Source organism: Convolutriloba macropyga, chromosome 9 (genome assembly GCF_964194025.1).
Source record: "Convolutriloba macropyga chromosome 9, txConMacr16.3, whole genome shotgun sequence".
NCBI classification, from domain to species: domain Eukaryota; kingdom Metazoa; phylum Xenacoelomorpha; order Acoela; family Convolutidae; genus Convolutriloba; species Convolutriloba macropyga.
The window spans coordinates 39,341,175-39,361,305 of NC_134476.1; the positions used below are offsets into that span (position 1 = coordinate 39,341,175).

Genomic DNA, 20,131 nt, shown 5'->3' on the forward strand with positions numbered 1-20,131 from the left:
AGTAATTAGAGTCACTGAAAACAAAAGCCTTACACAATTGTTTCAGTCAAAAGTAATACCGCCATCTCTTTGGAATTGCTTAGACAGAATACTCGCTTTTAACATAGTAATTGCCCACATTCCTGGACGCGCTAATTACCCCGAAGATTTTCTCTCTAGAATGTAGAGCGATAAAACAACAACAATGTCCTTGAAATTAAGATAGAATTCCAGTTAGATAAATTGATGCAGAAGCACAAAACCCTGAAGTTGAACTAAATGTACTACTAGACATCGAAATTACTGATGAACTAAATGGAGATGCGCTAAATGCTTTTAAAAAGATTGGGCTTTGTGATGAATACAAAAACGTCAAAGTAACTAACCAATAACAGAAATACAGGGGCTATGTAGACTAAAAAGAAAGCAAGAAATAAATTCAATTCAGTATCCAAATCCATTAGATGAGTTCCCGGACCTTGCAGAGAACTTAATTAGCATCAATTTAGCAGAAGAGCAAAAAAAGATGCAGATATTAGAACAGCATTAGGCTGAATTCAGCAAAACACTTAAAAACCAGACTTAACTACACTTCAACAAACTTAAAAAAGTATCACAAGCATTTAAATAGATTAATTCTTGAAGGGAATGTATTATACCGGAATTTTTATGATGATGCAGGAAGAGTTCTTTATAGACAATTCTGTGTCTCTAAGCATTTGTGGAAAGAGACTATATAAAGGCTCCATAATTCACAAACAGCAGGACATTTAAGCATCAAAGCAACAATTCAACAGTTTAGAAAGCGATTCTATTATCCAGGCTCACTGAACATTTCATTAGCTTCATTAAAAACCGCCTCACTTGCCTCCAATTAAACAAAGTTCCAAAAAGCCACATTTCACCACAGCTGCAACCAGTTAGCTCACTGCAATCATATCCAGGAGATATGCTTCAAATTGATTTAGTAGGCCCTCTCATGTCCACACAATTTAAGTATGTTTTGAGTAGAATAGATGTTTTCAGTCCCATTAACAATTGGATATGCTGACACAGTAGCTCGTGAACTAGGAAAGGTGTTCTTCCGACACAGGTACATTCCTCATACAATAGTAAGCGACTTAGGAACAAACTTTACTTCAGAATTAATGTCTGAATTAGCAAGTTTATTAGAAGTAAATTTGAAGCACGCCTCACTAAACCACCCGCAAACCATTGGAGCTGTAGAGCGATCCCATGGACCATTAAAACGCATTCTGAAGCTCAATATTGAGTAACAATGGAAGGACTGGCACAAATACGTTCCTCTAGCAACTTTCATCCATAATACTTCATATCATTCAGCAATAAATTGTTGCCCTTCAACTTTATTCCATGGCAGAGAACCAATAAAACCCCTCGATATTAGGTTCTTCAGAAAAGTAATGGATACAATAGCAGTAAACTCAGACTTTGTAATTGAGCTGCAAGATGCCATGATGCAAAAGTTTGGGGAAAACAAGGAAAAACTCACAACTGCATATTTGAAGTACAAAAAGTATTATGACCAAAAAGCTTCAGCAAAACCCATTCCAGAAAAATCATTGTCTTCTTTTGAATCCTAAGCTGCTAGAACAATCAACAGTAATTGCTTCTCAAGTTCAGAAATGGCTACCGCTGTATAAAGTGGAAAAAGTCCTTACAGATTCAAATAACATCATTCGAAAAATAAATACAAATTACACGCAATGTGTTCATCGTATTAGATTGAAACCGATTAAACCAAGTTAAACCCCTGAAGACCTTGAGGTTATCAATCCTGCAAATTTTCAACCCGGGCCATCAAAAAGACAACACATGGAACCAGATCTCTTTGATAAACACATTCCAGAATTAATTAATGAACAAGAAAAAGAAACTGAGAAAACAAAAACAGTGATACCAGACCCAGTCAGAGTGACCATAAACGTTCCGTTAGGTGGACCATTAGCAGGACCAGTAGCAGTAGCACCTCCCGCACCACCTCCGGGTTCACCAGGAGTAGCAGTACCAGCAGTTAGACCACGAATAGCCCCAGTACATCTTCCGGTGTTTGACTCCTTAACTTAAGACGAATCAGTCAGAAACTTGTGCCCGAGAGGAAAATAAGAGCCCGGCCTTTTCACCCAAAACGGAAACTGGAGGAAAGTTCATTTAAATCATTAGAGAGTAACCAAAATTTTACGTGGCTTCAAATTGGAAATAGAAATCATACTGCATCAAGAAGACAGACGAAAACCTTGCAGATCTGATCAAGTTAGAAGATCAGGAAGTCCATGACCGCGAAATGCAAAACCAAGACTGGAACAAGAAGATAAACGAAGCAATAAAAGCATCAGCACAAGCAGCAAAACAATCGAATACACAAAGTAGAGACACAAAATTTGACCAATTGAGAGCAAGTATAGCAAAATATTCAGGTAAAAAGCCCAGAAGTCCAGTAAGTAGGTCAGTTACCTAGATCACAAACAAAAAACTCTTCACCAGGCCCATCTAATCAAAATTTAAATCTTTTCAATCATGAAATAAATGCAACATATCTCAGTTCACCAACAGCTATCTTTCAATCTCCGCACTCTTTTGGACACTATATATCAGCAGACCTTGTTATGGCAAAAGGATTAGCTAGACAATTCAAAATTTGGTACCCAGCAGCACCAAGTGCCATCAAACTTAGATATACACCAAATATTGGCTCAGTTTTAATATTTTTTGACCCCTATTTTGAGCATTGTCTTCCCTCTAGTTACCAAAATTAGATTCTACCACAATCGCACATACGAATCAGTATTAGCAAGCCTTTATGAGGTGAGAGAAATAGTTATAGATGCAGGAATTCAACACTTAAGTCTTCCAAAACTCGCCAGTGGACTTTAACATCGCTTTTGAGCTTATATATCAAGTCTCTGACGCTGTACCCATAACCATCTACATCCATTAGCACTTACAGACCCAGTAAAGTCTAGCAGTACCCCCTATCCGTCCCAAAAGCCGAACAGGTCCGAGCAACATGGTCCTAAAGTCCAAAAATCACCCAAAATTTTAAAAAAATTTGACTTCAAAATCTTTGTTTTGGATATATCTCGAGAACCACTTTCCGAACCTGGATTAACCTAGTTTTCTGAAAAGCCCTTGTCCAGTAGAATTGATCCCAGTTATATTCGACCCATTCAAACCCGTTCTAGGTACCAAAAACTTAGCTTAAATTTGAGCTTTCCAAAAATTTGGTTCACTTCAGAAAAACAGTCTTAAAATTGTCAAAAATGCCCCGATCACTCCAAATTTTTGCGCTGCAGTGTTTTTTAAGCCGAGAAATTTTGGAGACCTGCGAATTTTGAAGCAATTTGGAGCATTTTAAAAATTGAATGACGGCGAGCACCCTGAAATTTAACACTTTTCGAATCCGCTCGACTTCACTGATAACTCCTTCAAAAATTCCCCAACTGACCCATTTTATAGCCCTAGCCCATTCTACTGCTCACGCTTGACATCCCAGTAAAAAGACTAATTGAGAGCAAGTATAGCAAAATATTCACGTAAAAAGCCCAGAAGTCCAGTAAATAGATCAGTGACCTAGATCACAAACAAAAAACTCTTCACCTGGCCCATCTATTCAAAATTTAAATTATTTCAGTCAAGAAATAAATGCAACATAACTCAGCTCACCAACAGATATCTTACAATCTCCGCACTCTTTTCCACACTGTATATCAGCAGACCTTGTAATGGCAAAAGGATTAGCTAGACAAGTCAAAAGTTGGTACCCAGCAGCACCAAGTGCCATCAAACTTAGATGTACACCAAATATTGGCTCAGTTTTAATATATTTTGACCCCTATTTTGAGAATTATATCTTCCGTCTAGTTACCAAAATTAGATTCTACCACAAGTGCACATACAAATGAGTATTAGAAAGCCTTTATGAGTTGAGAGAAATAGTTTTAGATGCAGGAATTCAACACTTAAGTCTTCCAAAACTCGCCAGTGGACTTTAACATCGCTTTTGAGCTTATATATCAAGTCTCTGACCCTGTACCCATAACCATCTACATCCATTAGCACTTACAGACCCAGTAAAGTCTAGCAGTACCCCCTATCCGTCCCAAAAGCCGAACAGGTCCGAGCAACATGGTCCTAAAGTCCAAAAATCACCCAAAATTTTAAAAAATTTGACTTCAAAATCTTTGTTTTGGATATATCTCGAGAACCACTTTCCGAACCTGGATTAACCTAGTTTTCTGAAAAGCCCTTGTCCAGTAGAATTGATCCCAGTTATATTCGACCCATTCAAACCCGTTCTAGGTACCAAAAACTTAGCCTAAATTTGAGCTTTCCAAAAATTTGGTTCACTTCAGAAAAACAGTCATAAAATTGTCAAAAATGCCCCAATCACTCCAAATTTTTGCGCTGCAGTGTTTTTTAAGCCGAGAAATTTTGGAGACCTGCGAATTTTGAAGCAATTTGGAGCATTTTAAAAATTGAATGACGGCGAGCACCCTGAAATTTAACACTTTTCGAATCCGCTCGACTTCACTGATAACTCCTTCAAAAATTCCCCAACTGACCCATTTTATAGCCCTAGCCCATTCTACTGCTCACGGTTGACATCCCAGTAAAAAGACCAATTAAGAGCAAGTATAGCAAAATATTCAAGTAAAAAGCCCAGAAGTCCAGTAAATAGATCAGTGACCTAGATCGAAAACAAAAAACTCTTCACCAGGCCCATCTAGTCAAAATTTAAATCTTTTCAGTCAAGAAATAAATGCAACATAACTCAGTTCACCAACTGATATCTTACAATCTCCGCACTCTTTTCCACACTGTATATCAGCAGACCTTGTTACGTCAAAAGGATTAGCTAGACAAGTCAAAAGTTGGTACCCAGCAGCACCAAGTGCCATCAAACTTAGATGTACACCAAATATTGGCTCAGTTTTAATATATTTTGACCCCTATTTTGAGAATTATATCTTCCGTCTAGTTACCAAAATTAGATTCTACCACAAGTGCACATACAAATGAGTATTAGCAAGCCTTTATGAGTTGAGAGAAATAGTTTTAGATGCAGAAATTCAACACTTAAGTCTTCCAAAACTCGCCGGGGGCTATAATAACTTGGACTTTAACATCGTTTTTGAGCTTACATATCACGTCTTTGACCCTCTACACATAACCATCTACATCCATTAGCACGTACAGACCCAGTAAAGTCTAGCAGTACCCTCTATCCGTCCCAAAAGCTCAACAAGTCCGAGCAACATGGTCCTAAAGTCCAAAAATCACCCAAAATTTTAAAAAATTTGACTTCAAAATCTTTGTTTTGGATATATCTCGAGAACCACTTTCCGAACCTGGATTAACCTAGTTTTCTGAAAAGCCCTTGTCCAGTAGAATTGATCCCAGTTATATTCGACCCATTCAAACCCGTTCTAGGTACCAAAAACTTAGCTTAAATTTGAGCTTTCCAAAAATTTGGTTCACTTCAGAAAAACAGTCTTAAAATTGTCAAAAATGCCCCGATCACTCCAAATTTTTGCGCTGCAGTGTTTTTTAAGCCGAGAAATTTTGGAGACCTGCGAATTTTGAAGCAATTTGGAGCATTTTAAAAATTGAATGACGGCGAGCACCCTGAAATTTAACACTTTTCGAATCCGCTCGACTTCACTGATAACTCCTTCAAAAATTCCCCAACTGACCCATTTTATAGCCCTAGCCCATTCTACTGCTCACGCTTGACATCCCAGTAAAAAGACTAATTGAGAGCAAGTATAGCAAAATATTCACGTAAAAAGCCCAGAAGTCCAGTAAATAGATCAGTGACCTAGATCACAAACAAAAAACTCTTCACCTGGCCCATCTATTCAAAATTTAAATTATTTCAGTCAAGAAATAAATGCAACATAACTCAGCTCACCAACAGATATCTTACAATCTCCGCACTCTTTTCCACACTGTATATCAGAACACCTTGTAATGGCAAAAGGATTAGCTAGACAAGTCAAAAGTTGGTACCCAGCAGCACCAAGTGCCATCAAACTTAGATATCCACCAAATATTGGCTCAGTTTTAATATATTTTGACCCCAATTTTGAGCGTTATGTTTTCAGTCTGGTCACTAAAAAGCCCATACAATCGCACAAAAATGCAAAAAAAAATTGAAAAAATTAAAATCGAAATCTGCATATATTTGATCAATTTCAGCCCAAAAACTCAACATAATGACCTTAAATCATGTACTAATCTGCACCAATAGCTGCCGCCAACATATTATGAGCCATTATTATGATTCAAAGTCAATCATCTCCAACTTATGTCAACTTATGCATCAAACATGACGAGCCACAAGCAAAAATCCAGCAATTTTCCCAGAAAAAGTGGAACAAATCATATGTTAATCATCATCAGAGTTACCAAAATGCTACTTCTGATAGTTACAGATATCAGTACTAGCTGATAGCACCTGATTTAGGGCACTAGATCATCACCATGCCGACACATGTCTTGAAAAATCTCGATTAGTAGAAAAATCATGCCCAAAAATTAGCTTACTCAAAAAATCAATATTCTGACCCGATAAATCGTTCCAAACCCCATAGTTCAGTGATATACCTTAGTACCAGGCACAGACAGCACCATTTTAACCATCCAGTACCAATATTGTATGAACAGTGATGACATCTTAGACTCCAAATTTGACGATTCAAAAATAGCCAGGCTCAAATTACAAAAATAGTCAAAACTGTGTGAAAAATGCTCATTTCACGCCAAATTTTTGCGGTGCAGTGTTTCTTGAGCCAATGAACCAATCTGCAAGTTTTTAGCCTGATTGGAGGAATTTAAAAATCGAGTGATGGCGGGCACACTGAAATTTTGCATTTTTCAATTTCTCAGAAACGAACAAAAGTCGATCAAAAAACGTTCGAAAACCCGAATTTATGGCATAGTTGTTCCCCACCAATGTCTATTAAATAGGTCAAACCAAAATATTTGCTCAAAATCGAATAAAAATTGAAAAATTCACATACGTACCACCTGACCTAATGCGGAAAAGTGACCAAAATTGCGACAAATTTACATGTGAAAATTTGTATCAAATACTCTTCCAAACCAGTTCATATCACGCACAATAGTTAATAGCAGCCAGGGCAATAACCAGGAGAACCATAGAACCCCTAGAACCCGTTTAACCAGCATTTCACAAGTAAGGTAAAATTAATGCTCAAAAATGAAAAAAGTCACTATATCACTCTTCTTGTTCTATCATAATTATGTCATTATACAGCAATGAACCGTCATTAAAACAATACCACATGCTCACATGCATCAAAATTAACCGATTCACCAGAAAAAGCAAGGGAAAATTCGAAGATATCAATGAAAAACTCACCTATAAATGAAACTACACTACAAGCTGATAAAGACAATTGAAACGAAACTAGCTAATTTCAATCGGCGCACTCTTATAACACGGCACCATTCAGGCGAAAATGACAAATTGTTAACACACACGCACCACACCCCATAACAATGCCATGAACATAATATCACTCATTTCACTAACATTTATTCTCAAAGCCTCACTAATTGTCCTTTATCACCAACTTACGTCCTCATTTCCCTCCAAGAAACGAGATTTTTATTTATATAACAGTTACTATGATACTAGTGGCATGATTATGAATAATAATAAAGCACCATGGTCAGAGAGGTAGCCGAGTACATGTAACACGAACACTATTACTTCAAGTCAATAGTTCAAGTTATTGCTTATTATTATTATTATTATTATTATTATTATTATTATTATTATTATTATTATTATTATTATTATTATTATTATTATTATTATTATTATTATTATTATTATTGATATTATCATTATTATAAGAAGTTAATATAGTTAGATAGTTAATCCAATTCAACCCTCTCTCGCTACCACTGACGCCACGTCCAAATAACCGCCAACAACGCAATAGTCAAAACTATGGATATTAAAGTCCCTACAACTAAGTCCCACCTTTCTCCCGCTCTCCGTACCGCTCGAAATATTACAGACGGGATGAATCTTGGAGGACCAATAAACTTGGTTTCGACCAACAAACTTGGTCCCATTGCTGAAAAAGCCAATTTCAATCGAGCGCTCAGTGATAATGAAGCACAGTGCAAATATTTCAAGCAGAATAATCTGAAAAACTCGAAAAAACATGTAAACACTGCATAATTCGACCCCCCCAACCACTCCCCCACAACCAGACACCCGCCATGCAACCAAAAAATTACACTAGGACACCATAAAACACCATATTTAGTAGTAATATCAATAAACACACACATCACCACACATGACCTAAAAGTAGAGTACAGCTGAAACAAGTAAATATCACATAAACAAGTGCCAAACTGAGAAAATTAGATTTAGAAGCCTGTATCCAGAATACAAACGAACAAAAGGAACCACTAAAACATGTGATAAAAGAAATAGTTGGCACAAAACCAAAAATATTGCAAAAGTCACAATCGAGTTCCATTTGAGTATCTGACCAGAGGAAAAGTTGACTTTTAGTCAAACTTACAGACAAATTTTACAGACAACATAACTCAGCTCACCAACAGATATCTTACAATCTCCGCACTCTTTTCCACACTGTATATCAGCAGACCTTGTTACGGCAAAAGGATTAGCTAGACAAGTCAAAAGTTGGTACCCAGCAGCACCAAGTGCCATCAAACTTAGATGTACACCAAATATTGGCTCAGTTTTAATATATTTTGACCCCTATTTTGAGAATTATATCTTCCGTCTAGTTACCAAAATTAGATTCTACCACAAGTGCACATACAAATGAGTATTAGCAAGCCTTTATGAGTTGAGAAAAATAGTTTTAGATGCAGAAATTCAACACTTAAGTCTTCCAAAACTCGCCAGTGGACTTTAACATCGCTTTTGAGCTTATATATCAAGTCTCTGACCCTGTACCCATAACCATCTACATCCATTAGCACTTACAGACCCAGTAAAGTCTAGCAGTACCCCCTATCCGTCCCAAAAGCCGAACAGGTCCGAGCAACATGGTCCTAAAGTCCAAAAATCACCCAAAATTTTAAAAAATTTGACTTCAAAATCTTTGTTTTGGATATATCTCGAGAACCACTTTCCGAACCTGGATTAACCTAGTTTTCTGAAAAGCCCTTGTCCAGTAGAATTGATCCCAGTTATATTCGACCCATTCAAACCCGTTCTAGGTACCAAAAACTTAGCCTAAATTTGAGCTTTCCAAAAATTTGGTTCACTTCAGAAAAACAGTCATAAAATTGTCAAAAATGCCCCGATCACTCCAAATTTTTGCGCTGCTGTGTTTTTTAAGCCGAGAAATTTTGAAGACCTGCGAATTTTGAAGCAATTTGGAGCATTTTAAAAATTGAATGACGGCGAGCACCCTGAAATTTAACACTTTTCGAATCCGCTCGACTTCACTACTGATAACTCCTTCAAAAATTCCCCAACTGACCCATTTTATAGCCCTAGCCCATTCTACTGCTCACGCTTGACATCCCAGTAAAAAGACCAATTGAGAGCAAGTATAGCAAAATATTCACGTAAAAAGCCAAGAAGTCCAGTAAATAGATCAGTGACCTAGATCACAAACAAAAAACTCATCACCAGGACCTTCTAATCAAAATTTAAATTATTTCAGTCAAGAAATAAATGCAACATAACTCAGCTCACCAACAGATATCTTACAATCTCCGCACTCTTTTCCACACTGTATATCAGAACACCTTGTAATGGCAAAAGGATTAGCTAGACAAGTCAAAAGTTGGTACCCAGCAGCACCAAGTGCCATCAAACTTAGATATCCACCAAATATTGGCTCAGTTTTAATATATTTTGACCCCAATTTTGAGCGTTATGTTTTCAGTCTGGTCACTAAAAAGCCCATACAATCGCACAAAAATGCAAAAAAAAATTGAAAAAATTAAAATCGAAATCTGCATATATTTGATCAGTTTCAGCCCAAAAACTCAACATAATGACCTTAAATCATGTACTAATCTGCACCAATAGCTGCCGCCAACATATTATGAGCCATTATTATGATTCAAAGTCAATCATCTCCAACTTATGTCAACTTATGCATCAAACATGACGAGCCACAAGCAAAAATCCAGCAATTTTCCCAGAAAAAGTGGAACAAATCATATGTTAATCATCATCAGAGTTACCAAAATGCTACTTCTGATAGTTACAGATATCAGTACTAGCTGATAGCACCTGATTTAGGGCACTAGATCATCACCATGCCGACACATGTCTTGAAAAATCTCGATTAGTAGAAAAATCATGCCCAAAAATTAGCTTACTCAAAAAATCAATAATCTGACCCGATAAATCGTTCCAAACCCCATAGTTCAGTGATATACCTTAGTACCAGGCACAGACAGCACCATTTTAACCATCCAGTACCAATATTGTATGAACAGTGATGACATCTTAGACTCCAAATTTGACGATTCAAAAATAGCCAGGCTCAAATTACAAAAATAGTCAAAACTGTGTGAAAAATGCTCATTTCACGCCAAATTTTTGCGGTGCAGTGTTTCTTGAGCCACTGAACCAATCTGCAAGTTTTTAGCCTGATTGGAGGAATTTAAAAATCGAGTGATGGCGGGCACACTGAAATTTTGCATTTTTCAATTTCTCAGAAACGAACAAAGTCGATCAAAAAACGTTCGAAAACCCGAATTTATGGCATAGTTGTTCCCCACCAATGTCTATTAAATAGGTCAAACCAAAATATTTGCTCAAAATCGAATAAAAATTGAAAAATTCACATACGTACCACCTGACCTAATGCACAAAAGTGACCAAAATTGCGACAAATTTACATGTGAAAATTTGTATCAAATACTCTTCCAAACCAGTTCATATCACGCACAATAGTTAATAGCAGCCAGGGCAATAACCAGGAGAACCATAGAACCCCTAGAACCCGTTTTTAACCAGCATTTCACAAGTAAGGTAAAATTAATGCTCAAAAATGAAAAAAGTCACTATATCACTCTTCTTGTTCTATCATAATTATGTCATTATACAGCAATGAACCGTCATGAAAACAATACCACATGCTCACATGCATCAAAATTAACCGATTCACCAGAAAAAGCAAGGGAAAATTCGAAGATATCAATGAAAAACTCACCTATAAATGAAACTACACTACAAGCTGATAAAGACAATTGAAACGAAACTAGCTAATTTCCATCGGCGCACTCTTATAACACGGCACCATTCAGGCGAAAATGACCACAAATTGTTAACACACACGCACCACACCCCATAACAATGCCATGAACATAATATCACTCATTTCACTGACATTTATTCTCAAAGCCTCACTAATTGTCCTTTATCATCAACTTACGTCCTCATTTCCCTCCAAGAAACGAGATTTTTATTTATATAACAGTTACTATGATACTAGTGGCATGATTATGAATAATAATAAAGCACCATGGTCAGAGAGGTAGCCGAGTACATGTAACACGAACACTATTACTTCAAGTCGATAGTTCAAGTTATTGCTTATTATTATTATTATTATTATTATTATTATTATTGATATTATCATTATTATAAGAAGTTAATATAGTTAGATAGTTAATCCAACTCAACCCTCTCTCGCTACCACTGACGCCACGTCCAAATAACCGCCAACAACGCAATAGTCAAAACTATGGATATTAAAGTCCCTACAACTAAGTCCCACCTTTCTCCCGCTCTCCGTACCGCTCGAAATATTACAGACGGGATGAATCTTGGAGGACCAATAAACTTGGTTTCGACCAACAAACTTGGTCCCATTGCTGAAAAAGCCAATTTCAATCGAGCGCTCAGTGATAATGAAGCACAGTGCAAATATTTCAAGCAGAATAATCTGAAAAACTCGAAAAAACATGTAAACACTGCATAATTCGACCCCCCAACCACTCCCCCACAACCAGACACCCGCCATGCAACCAAAAAATTACACTACGACACCATAAAACACCATATTTAGTAGTAATATCAATAAACACACACATCACCACACATGACCTAAAAGTAGAGTACAGCTGAAACAAGTAAATATCACATAAACAAGTGCCAAACTGAGAAAATTAGATTTAGAAGCGTGTATCCAGAAAACAAACGAACAAAAGGAACCACTATAACATGTGATAAAAGAAATAGTTGGTCACAAAACCAAAAATATTTACAGACAACATAACTCAGCTCACCAACAGATATCTTACAATCTCTGCACTCTTTTCCACACTGTATATCAGCAGACCTTGTTACGGCAAAAGGATTAGCTAGACAAGTCAAAAGTTGGTACCCAGCAGCACCAAGTGCCATCAAACTTAGATGTACACCAAATATTGGCTCAGTTTTAATATATTTTGACCCCTATTTTGAGAATTATATCTTCCGTCTAGTTACCAAAATTAGATTCTACCACAAGTGCACATACAAATGAGTATTAGCAAGCCTTTATGAGTTGAGAGAAATAGTTTTAGATGCAGAAATTCAACACTTAAGTCTTCCAAAACTCGCCGGGGGCTATAATAACTTGGACTTTAACATCGTTTTTGAGCTTATATGTCACGTCTTCGACCCTCTACACATAACCATCTAAATCCATTAGCACGTACAGACCCAGTAAAGTCTAGCAGTACCCTCTATCCGTCCCAAAAGCTCAACAAGTCCGAGCAACATGGTCCTAAAGTCCAAAAATCACCCAAAATTAAAAAAAAAATTGTGGACTTCAAAATCTTGTTTTTTGGATATATCTCGAGAACCACTTTCCAAACCTGGATTAACCTAGTTTTCTGAAAAGCCCTTGTCCAGTAGAATTGATCCCAGTTATATTCGACCCATTCAAACCCGTTCTAGGTACCAAAAACTTAGCCTAAATTTGAGCTTTCCAAAAATTTGGTTCACTTCAGAAAAACAGTCATAAAATTGTCAAAAATGCCCCGATCACTCCAAATTTTTGCGCTGCTGTGTTTTTTAAGCCGAGAAATTTTGAAGACCTGCGAATTTTGAAGCAATTTGGAGCATTTTAAAAATTGAATGACGGCGAGCACCCTGAAATTTAACACTTCGAATCCGCTCGACTTCACTGATAACTCCTTCATAAATTCCCCAACTGACCCATTTTATAGCCCTAGCCCATTCTACTGCTCACGCTTGACATACCAGTAAAAAGACCAATTGAGAGCAAGTATAGCAAAATATTCACGTAAAAAGCCAAGAAGTCCAGTAAATAGATCAGTGACCTAGATCACAAACAAAAAACTCATCACCAGGACCTTCTAATCAAAATTTAAATTATTTCAGTCAAGAAATAAATGCAACATAACTCAGCTCACCAACAGATATCTTACAATCTCCGCACTCTTTTCCACACTGTATATCAGAACACCTTGTAATGGCAAAAGGATTAGCTAGACAAGTCAAAAGTTGGTACCCAGCAGCACCAAGTGCCATCAAACTTAGATATCCACCAAATATTGGCTCAGGTTTAATATATTTTGACCCCAATTTTGAGCGTTATGTTTTCAGTCTGGTCACTAATAAGCCCATACAATCGCACAAAAATGCAAAAAAAAATTGAAAAAAGTAAAATCGAAATCTGCATATATTTGATCAATTTCAGCCCAAAAACTCAACATAATGACCTTAAATCATGTACTAATCTGCACCAATAGCTGCCGCCAACATATTATGAGCCATTATTATGATTCAAAGTCAATCATCTCCAACTTATGTCAACTTATGCATCAAACATGACGAGCCACAAGCAAAAATCCAGCAATTTTCCCAGAAAAAGTGGAACAAATCATATGTTAATCATCATCAGAGTTACCAAAATGCTACTTCTGATAGTTACAGATATCAGTACTAGCTGATAGCACCTGATTTAGGGAACTAGATCATCACCATGCCGACACATGTCTTGAAAAATCTCGATTAGTAGAAAAATCATGCCCAAAAATTAGCTTACTCAAAAAATCAATATTCTGACCCGATAAATCGTTCCAAACCCCATAGTTCAGTGATATACCTTAGTACCAGGCACAGACAGCACCATTTTAACCATCCAGTACCAATATTGTATGAACAGTGATAACATCTTAGACTCCAAATCTGACGATTCAAAAATAGCCAGGCTCAAATTACAAAAATAGTCAAAACTGTGTGAAAAATGCTCATTTCACGCCAAATTTTTGCGGTGCAGTGTTTCTTGAGCCACTGAACCAATCTGCAAATTTTTAGCCCGATTGGAGGAATTTAAAAATCGAGTGATGGCGGGCACACTGAAATTTTGCATTTTTCAATTTCTCAGAAACGAACAAAAGTCGATCAAAAAACGTTCGAAAACCCGAATTTATGGCATAGTCGTTCCCCACCAATGTCTATTAAATAGGTCAAACCAAAATATTTGCTCAAAATCGAATAAAAATTGAAAAATTCACATACGTTCCACCTGACCTAATGCGGAAAAGTGACCAAAATTGCGACAAATTTACATGTGAAAATTTGTATCAAATACTCTTCCAAACCAGTTCATATCACGCACAATAGTTAATAGCAGCCAGGGCAATAACCAGGAGAACCATAGAACCCCTAGAACCCGTTTTTAACCAGCATTTCACAAGTAAGGTAAAATTAATGCTCAAAAATGAAAAAAGTAACTATATCACCTTTCTTGTTCTATCATAATTATGTCATTATACAGCAATGAACCGTCATGAAAACAATACCACATGCTCACATGCATCAAAATTAACCGATTCACCAGAAAAAGCAAGGGAAAATTCGAAGATATCAATGAAAAACTCACCTATAAATGAAACTACACTACAAGCTGATAAAGACAATTGAAACGAAACTAGCTAATTTCCATCGGCGCACTCTTATAACACGGCACCATTCAGGCGAAAATGACCACAAATTGTTAACACACACGCACCACACCCCATAACAATGCCATGAACATAATATCACTCATTTCACTGACATTTATTCTCAAAGCCTCACTAATTGTCCTTTATCACCAACTTACGTCCTCATTTCCCTCCAAGAAACGAGATTTTTATTTATATAACAGTTACTATGATACTAGTGGCATGATTATGAATAATAATAAAGCACCATGGTCAGAGAGGTAGCCGAGTACATGTAACACGAACACTATTACTTCAAGTCAATAGTTCAAGTTATTGCTTATTATTATTATTATTATTATTATTATTATTATTATTATTATTATTATTATTATTATTATTATTATTATTATTATTATTATTATTACTATTATTATTATTATTATTGATATTATCATTATTATAAGAAGTTAATATAGTTAGATAGTTAATCCAACTCAACCCTCTCTCGCTACCACTGACGCCACGTCCAAATCACCACCAACAACGCAATAGTCAAAACTATGGATATTAAAGTCCCTTCAACTAAGTCCCACCATTCTCCCGCTCTCCGTACCGCTCGAAATATTACAGACGGGATGAATCTTGGAGGACCAATAAACTTGGTTTCGACCAACAAACTTGGTCCCATTGCTGAAAAAGCCAATTTCAATCGAGCGCTCAGTGATAATGAAGCACAGTGCAAATATTTCAAGCAGAATAATCTGAAAAACTCGAAAAAACATGTAAACACTGCATAATTCGACCCCCCAACCACTCCCCCACAACCAGACACCCGCCATGCAACCAAAAAATTACACTACGACATCATAAAACACCATATTTAGTAGTAATATCAATAAACACACACATCACCACACATGACCTAAAAGTAGAGTACAGCTGAAACAAGTAAATATCACATAAACAAGTGCCAAACTGAGAAAATTAGATTTAGAAGCCTGTATCCAGAAAACAAACGAACAAAAGGAACCACTAAAACATGTGACAAAAGAAATAGTTGGTCACAAAACCAAAAATATTGCAAAAGTCACAATCGAGTTCCATTTGAGTATCTGACCAGAGGAAAAGTTGACTTTTAGTCAAACTTACAGACAAATTTTCAGAGAATAAAAATATTGCTGTTGATCAGCTGCACATACAGCACCACAATTTTGCGTTCATTTTATGCTCGAAAGGCAGACAAATTGCCAAAGCTAGTGAAAGACAGTGAAAAGGGAAACTGAAGAGCTCGTGCAATAAGTGATGAAAATTTTTTTGTTACACTTTTCCTTTCTCACCGAATAGGTCCTTACTCGTCAAAATGAAGAATAATAAAGGAAAGAAGCTCCTGGTCTTGTTCAAAATAAGCAGTCTGACCCAAAACACATCATCCAGCAGAAACAAAGTGAAGCAACTACCATGCATAGATACAATGCACTAATCCATAAAAGCTTCAAGGAAAGCCAACAGGTGTTAAAGTATTGCGCGAGTAACATGCATCACTGTAGTTCCTACTCTCATCAACGACAGCATTACGAATGACCATCACCCGGACAACGCAATTGACGACCAGAAGAGAAAAACTTCAGACTTCTCCGCAAGAGACATAAGTTTTGTTCATAGGGAGAGCAATCTTCAAGTTCTCCTCCAACTTTTCAACTGTCCAACCAAAAGTACATTTTCATCTTGGAAGGGACAAATTTGATAAAGAAGCTGAACCAGTGACCACAGAAGACGAATTGGACAACACAGCTTCACCCCGAGAGGAAAGTATACCTTAAGTTCTTGAAAGCCTGAAATAGTTCGACAAGTATTAACCTTTTAACCGATTAAGTTCTTTTCATCAGTGCTTTAAATAATCAAACCAGTTTTTCAATTCACGAAATTAACCAGTGCTTTAAACCACTCATTCAACCGGTACACTTCTTCTATTTCATTCAAAGTGTAGTCTTTATTCAGTGAAATAAAGGTTCTTATTAACAGTCCCTTAACAGCCTTACGTCTTCGCTTAACTTTGTTCATCTTAACCTTTATTTTAATTTGTCTTAACCTTTCTTCCCTTCAAACCTTTTGTCTTCAACTTTAATGCTTTCGTTCAAAACACTTTTCTAACAACACATAAATTGGGTGTGGGTGGCTCCAACAAAAACATGTGTATGTTCTTATATTCGTGCAGATTATATGTTTTATAGAAAAATTGTATAACCCAGTTCCTTCTCAAAATTTTCATGGAAAATTTTTCATAAAGGCCGGTAGTGTCACGCCCCTATTTTGTGCCTCATAGTTACGTGATGGTTTTCCTTTAAATATCCAGTATTTCCTATCTAGTATTCCTCATATTCTTCAAATATCTAGCCAGTATTTCCTTCTAGGCCTTTAAACCCTTATTTGTTATGTTTACTAAAAACAACCGCATATTGACAGTTTACTGATAAACATATTAAGTGCCTAAAAGCCTCAATATTTACCTTTTTGAGTTCCCTGACGATGAATTCGCATATTTGGTGAATAACTTCATGAGAAACTATGTACTTGGTGAAGTAGTTATTCTGATAAAGTAGGTGAAATACGGAAATTGTATATGTACTTAACAAACATCAAGAGACGTACAAAAGCCGGAAATTGCCCAACTTGTAGATGAGTAAATATTTGCGAAGGACCAATACAACTCAAGGTACAGCCCTGCGGAACCCACGATCATCAGAACACCGGAGAACCAGCCTGACAATGAGTTGATATTAAAACTCGACAATAATCTTGAAACTTCTTATTTTATCTCTGAAAACTTTGTTATAATTTCTGTTAATATAATTAAAGATTGAACTGGAAAATCTCTATAAAATGCTAAGTTGAAACAGGCTTCCTTAGAGCCTAATAACAACTGAGTGAAGCTTTAAAATACAAGGCATTTAGTGGATATATCATGCATCTGAACCGCTCAATAAAAGGCTATTGCTAGCTAACTTTATTCAAAATATATCTGCTAAAAATCGCACTGTGAAACATCTAAATAAGTCCTTGTGCAATGATGATTATTCAAGTTAATTGCTCCGAATATTCACCTCAGTAACACCACGAGGAACACTATTGAAATCAGTGCGTACCAGCCATCGACCCGGCAGTCGGAAATTCTTTTCGCTTTGACGTATTACATTTGGTATTACGTATTATTACATTTTCCCCGCAACAATAGCATGTGTATTGTATTCTGTTCAATTTAACAGAGTATGCACATGCGTGGAAAGATTTTAGATCTCCGTTTCTTCAAATATACAAAACCTAATCAATTAAGGTAGTGGAGTATGACCCACCTAGCTCTCTCATTCAGAAAAGTGCTCTCAACTCATTTCTATCAACTGAATGGCCTTGCAAACGATAAGGCCTTGAATTTAAGAGGTTATTAATTGCTCTCAAATAAAGTTTGCAGTAATTATATTAGTGCGGTGGTGTTTTATAATGCGATTTTTTTTTGTTTGCTTGATTATCTGTCTGACACTTTGGACTTTGCGTCCCCAAAAGCAGGATAACAGATAACACCCAGAGGACATTAAGTGGCTGAGCAGCTCTTTTAGAACCCTGTGCCTTACTAGTGTCTAAGTATGCGGTTCGCCGAAACTGATCTCACTCTAAGTTAGCACTCCACCTCATTCCACCCGTAACCCTGAAAACTCACCCCCATCCGAGCTCACCAGCCTCCCCCCCCCCCCCCCTCCTCCTCAATTATGCTAAAGATAGCCTTACTAAGCCGCACAGCTAGCTGCTGTACTGAAGAGCCAACTGCTGGCCAGTCGATATTACGACTCGAAGAGTATTGGTTTCCTTGAGGTTTTGTTTTTACAGGAAGTACTATTTGTTCGGACAGCATTTTGATCTATAATCCAAAATAGAAAAATTGAATTTTGGACATTGAAAAGTGTTATTGTCGTTTTTTTTTAAATTTTTGCGTTCATTTGGCTCAATTTTTTACTGTTAGTTTTTTTGTGGAAATGTTTCTTTGATCGACGCTGCTTCAATATGTTACCATCTGGAATGGGTTTTGGAATGGGTGTTTATGAGAGCCTGTTAATGCCTTTCAAGGCAAAATCTGCTCATATTCCTCTATTTTTTGTTAATTTTTTTCTTTTCAATGGTTTTTGTTTGAGGTATTTGGGCGAAATTTTCCGCAATCAATGTATCTAACAACGTCCATTTGATAATCATGCATTGAATGGCTCTGTTTTTGATGTGAGGTGTCTTTGTTTTATGACCTTGTACGCATACTAATCCAAATTCAATTTCTTTTTGTCCGATTTTTCTAAATATTCGTTTGAAGTTTTGATTGAGTTTTAAGAATAAGGTTTTCTGTCCTCCTTCAGGGATTTTTATGTCGTCTTTGTTTTTTTCAATTTTTCTTGGCACTAAGGGTTTGAACACTCAACAAATTGTTCCGTAGTTGCAGTTTTGCATTTGACGCAAATTTTTTCAATGATTCAGCTTCAGATTGAAAGGTTTTTATTGTTTGAAATCGATTTCAGCATAATGCTGCTGTTAGAATTTGTTGATTTTGTTTTAACTAATATTCATAACTCAAGTCTAGGATGTCTGTTCTTGTGAATTTTTCGTGTCACTAGATTCTGATATTAATTATTATGACAAAATTATTTTTTTGCCTTTTAACTTAGATTTTTTTAATACCTTATATATTATACTGCAACTCGAAGTTTTTAGAATTTCTATATATTTTTTTACTAATACTTCTGACTCAAATGGCCGTTGTTTATTTTCTCTGAGACTTTTTTCAGGCTATGTTTTGTGGAATAAACAATTTTTTGCCTCCGAGTATTGATCTTTACCTTTGCTTTTTCCTATAAACTTAAGTATTGCATTAGTTTGAGTTTAATTAAGACAAGAGCCGTCGGAATAATTATCTTAAAAAACAAGAGTGTCTTACTTTTTTTGAAATGCTGTGATGCCGCAACAAAAAGTTTTCTTGTTCTTTAGACGTAAAGTTCAGTTTCTAAGAATGCTGTTGTCTTATGCTTTACCAATTTGAGTTAATTAAGTTTTCGTAACATTAAAATAATTTTTTTCGTTAGAGCTATTAGCTCTGTCAGTGTTTTTAGCTTGTTAGTCCATCTTGAAAAGATTTTGGCTATTTTCCAACGTTAGCACATGCTTCTAA

At 36.3% G+C, this 20,131-nt stretch overlaps 1 protein-coding gene across 2 annotated transcripts in view; it reads left to right on the forward strand.

Annotated features, from left to right (window-relative positions):
* LOC142345382 (lysosome-associated membrane glycoprotein 5-like) overlaps positions 1-20,131 on the forward strand; it is a 71,097-nt gene that overhangs the window by 34,626 nt on the left and 16,340 nt on the right. The gene's annotated exons all lie outside the window — the stretch shown is intronic.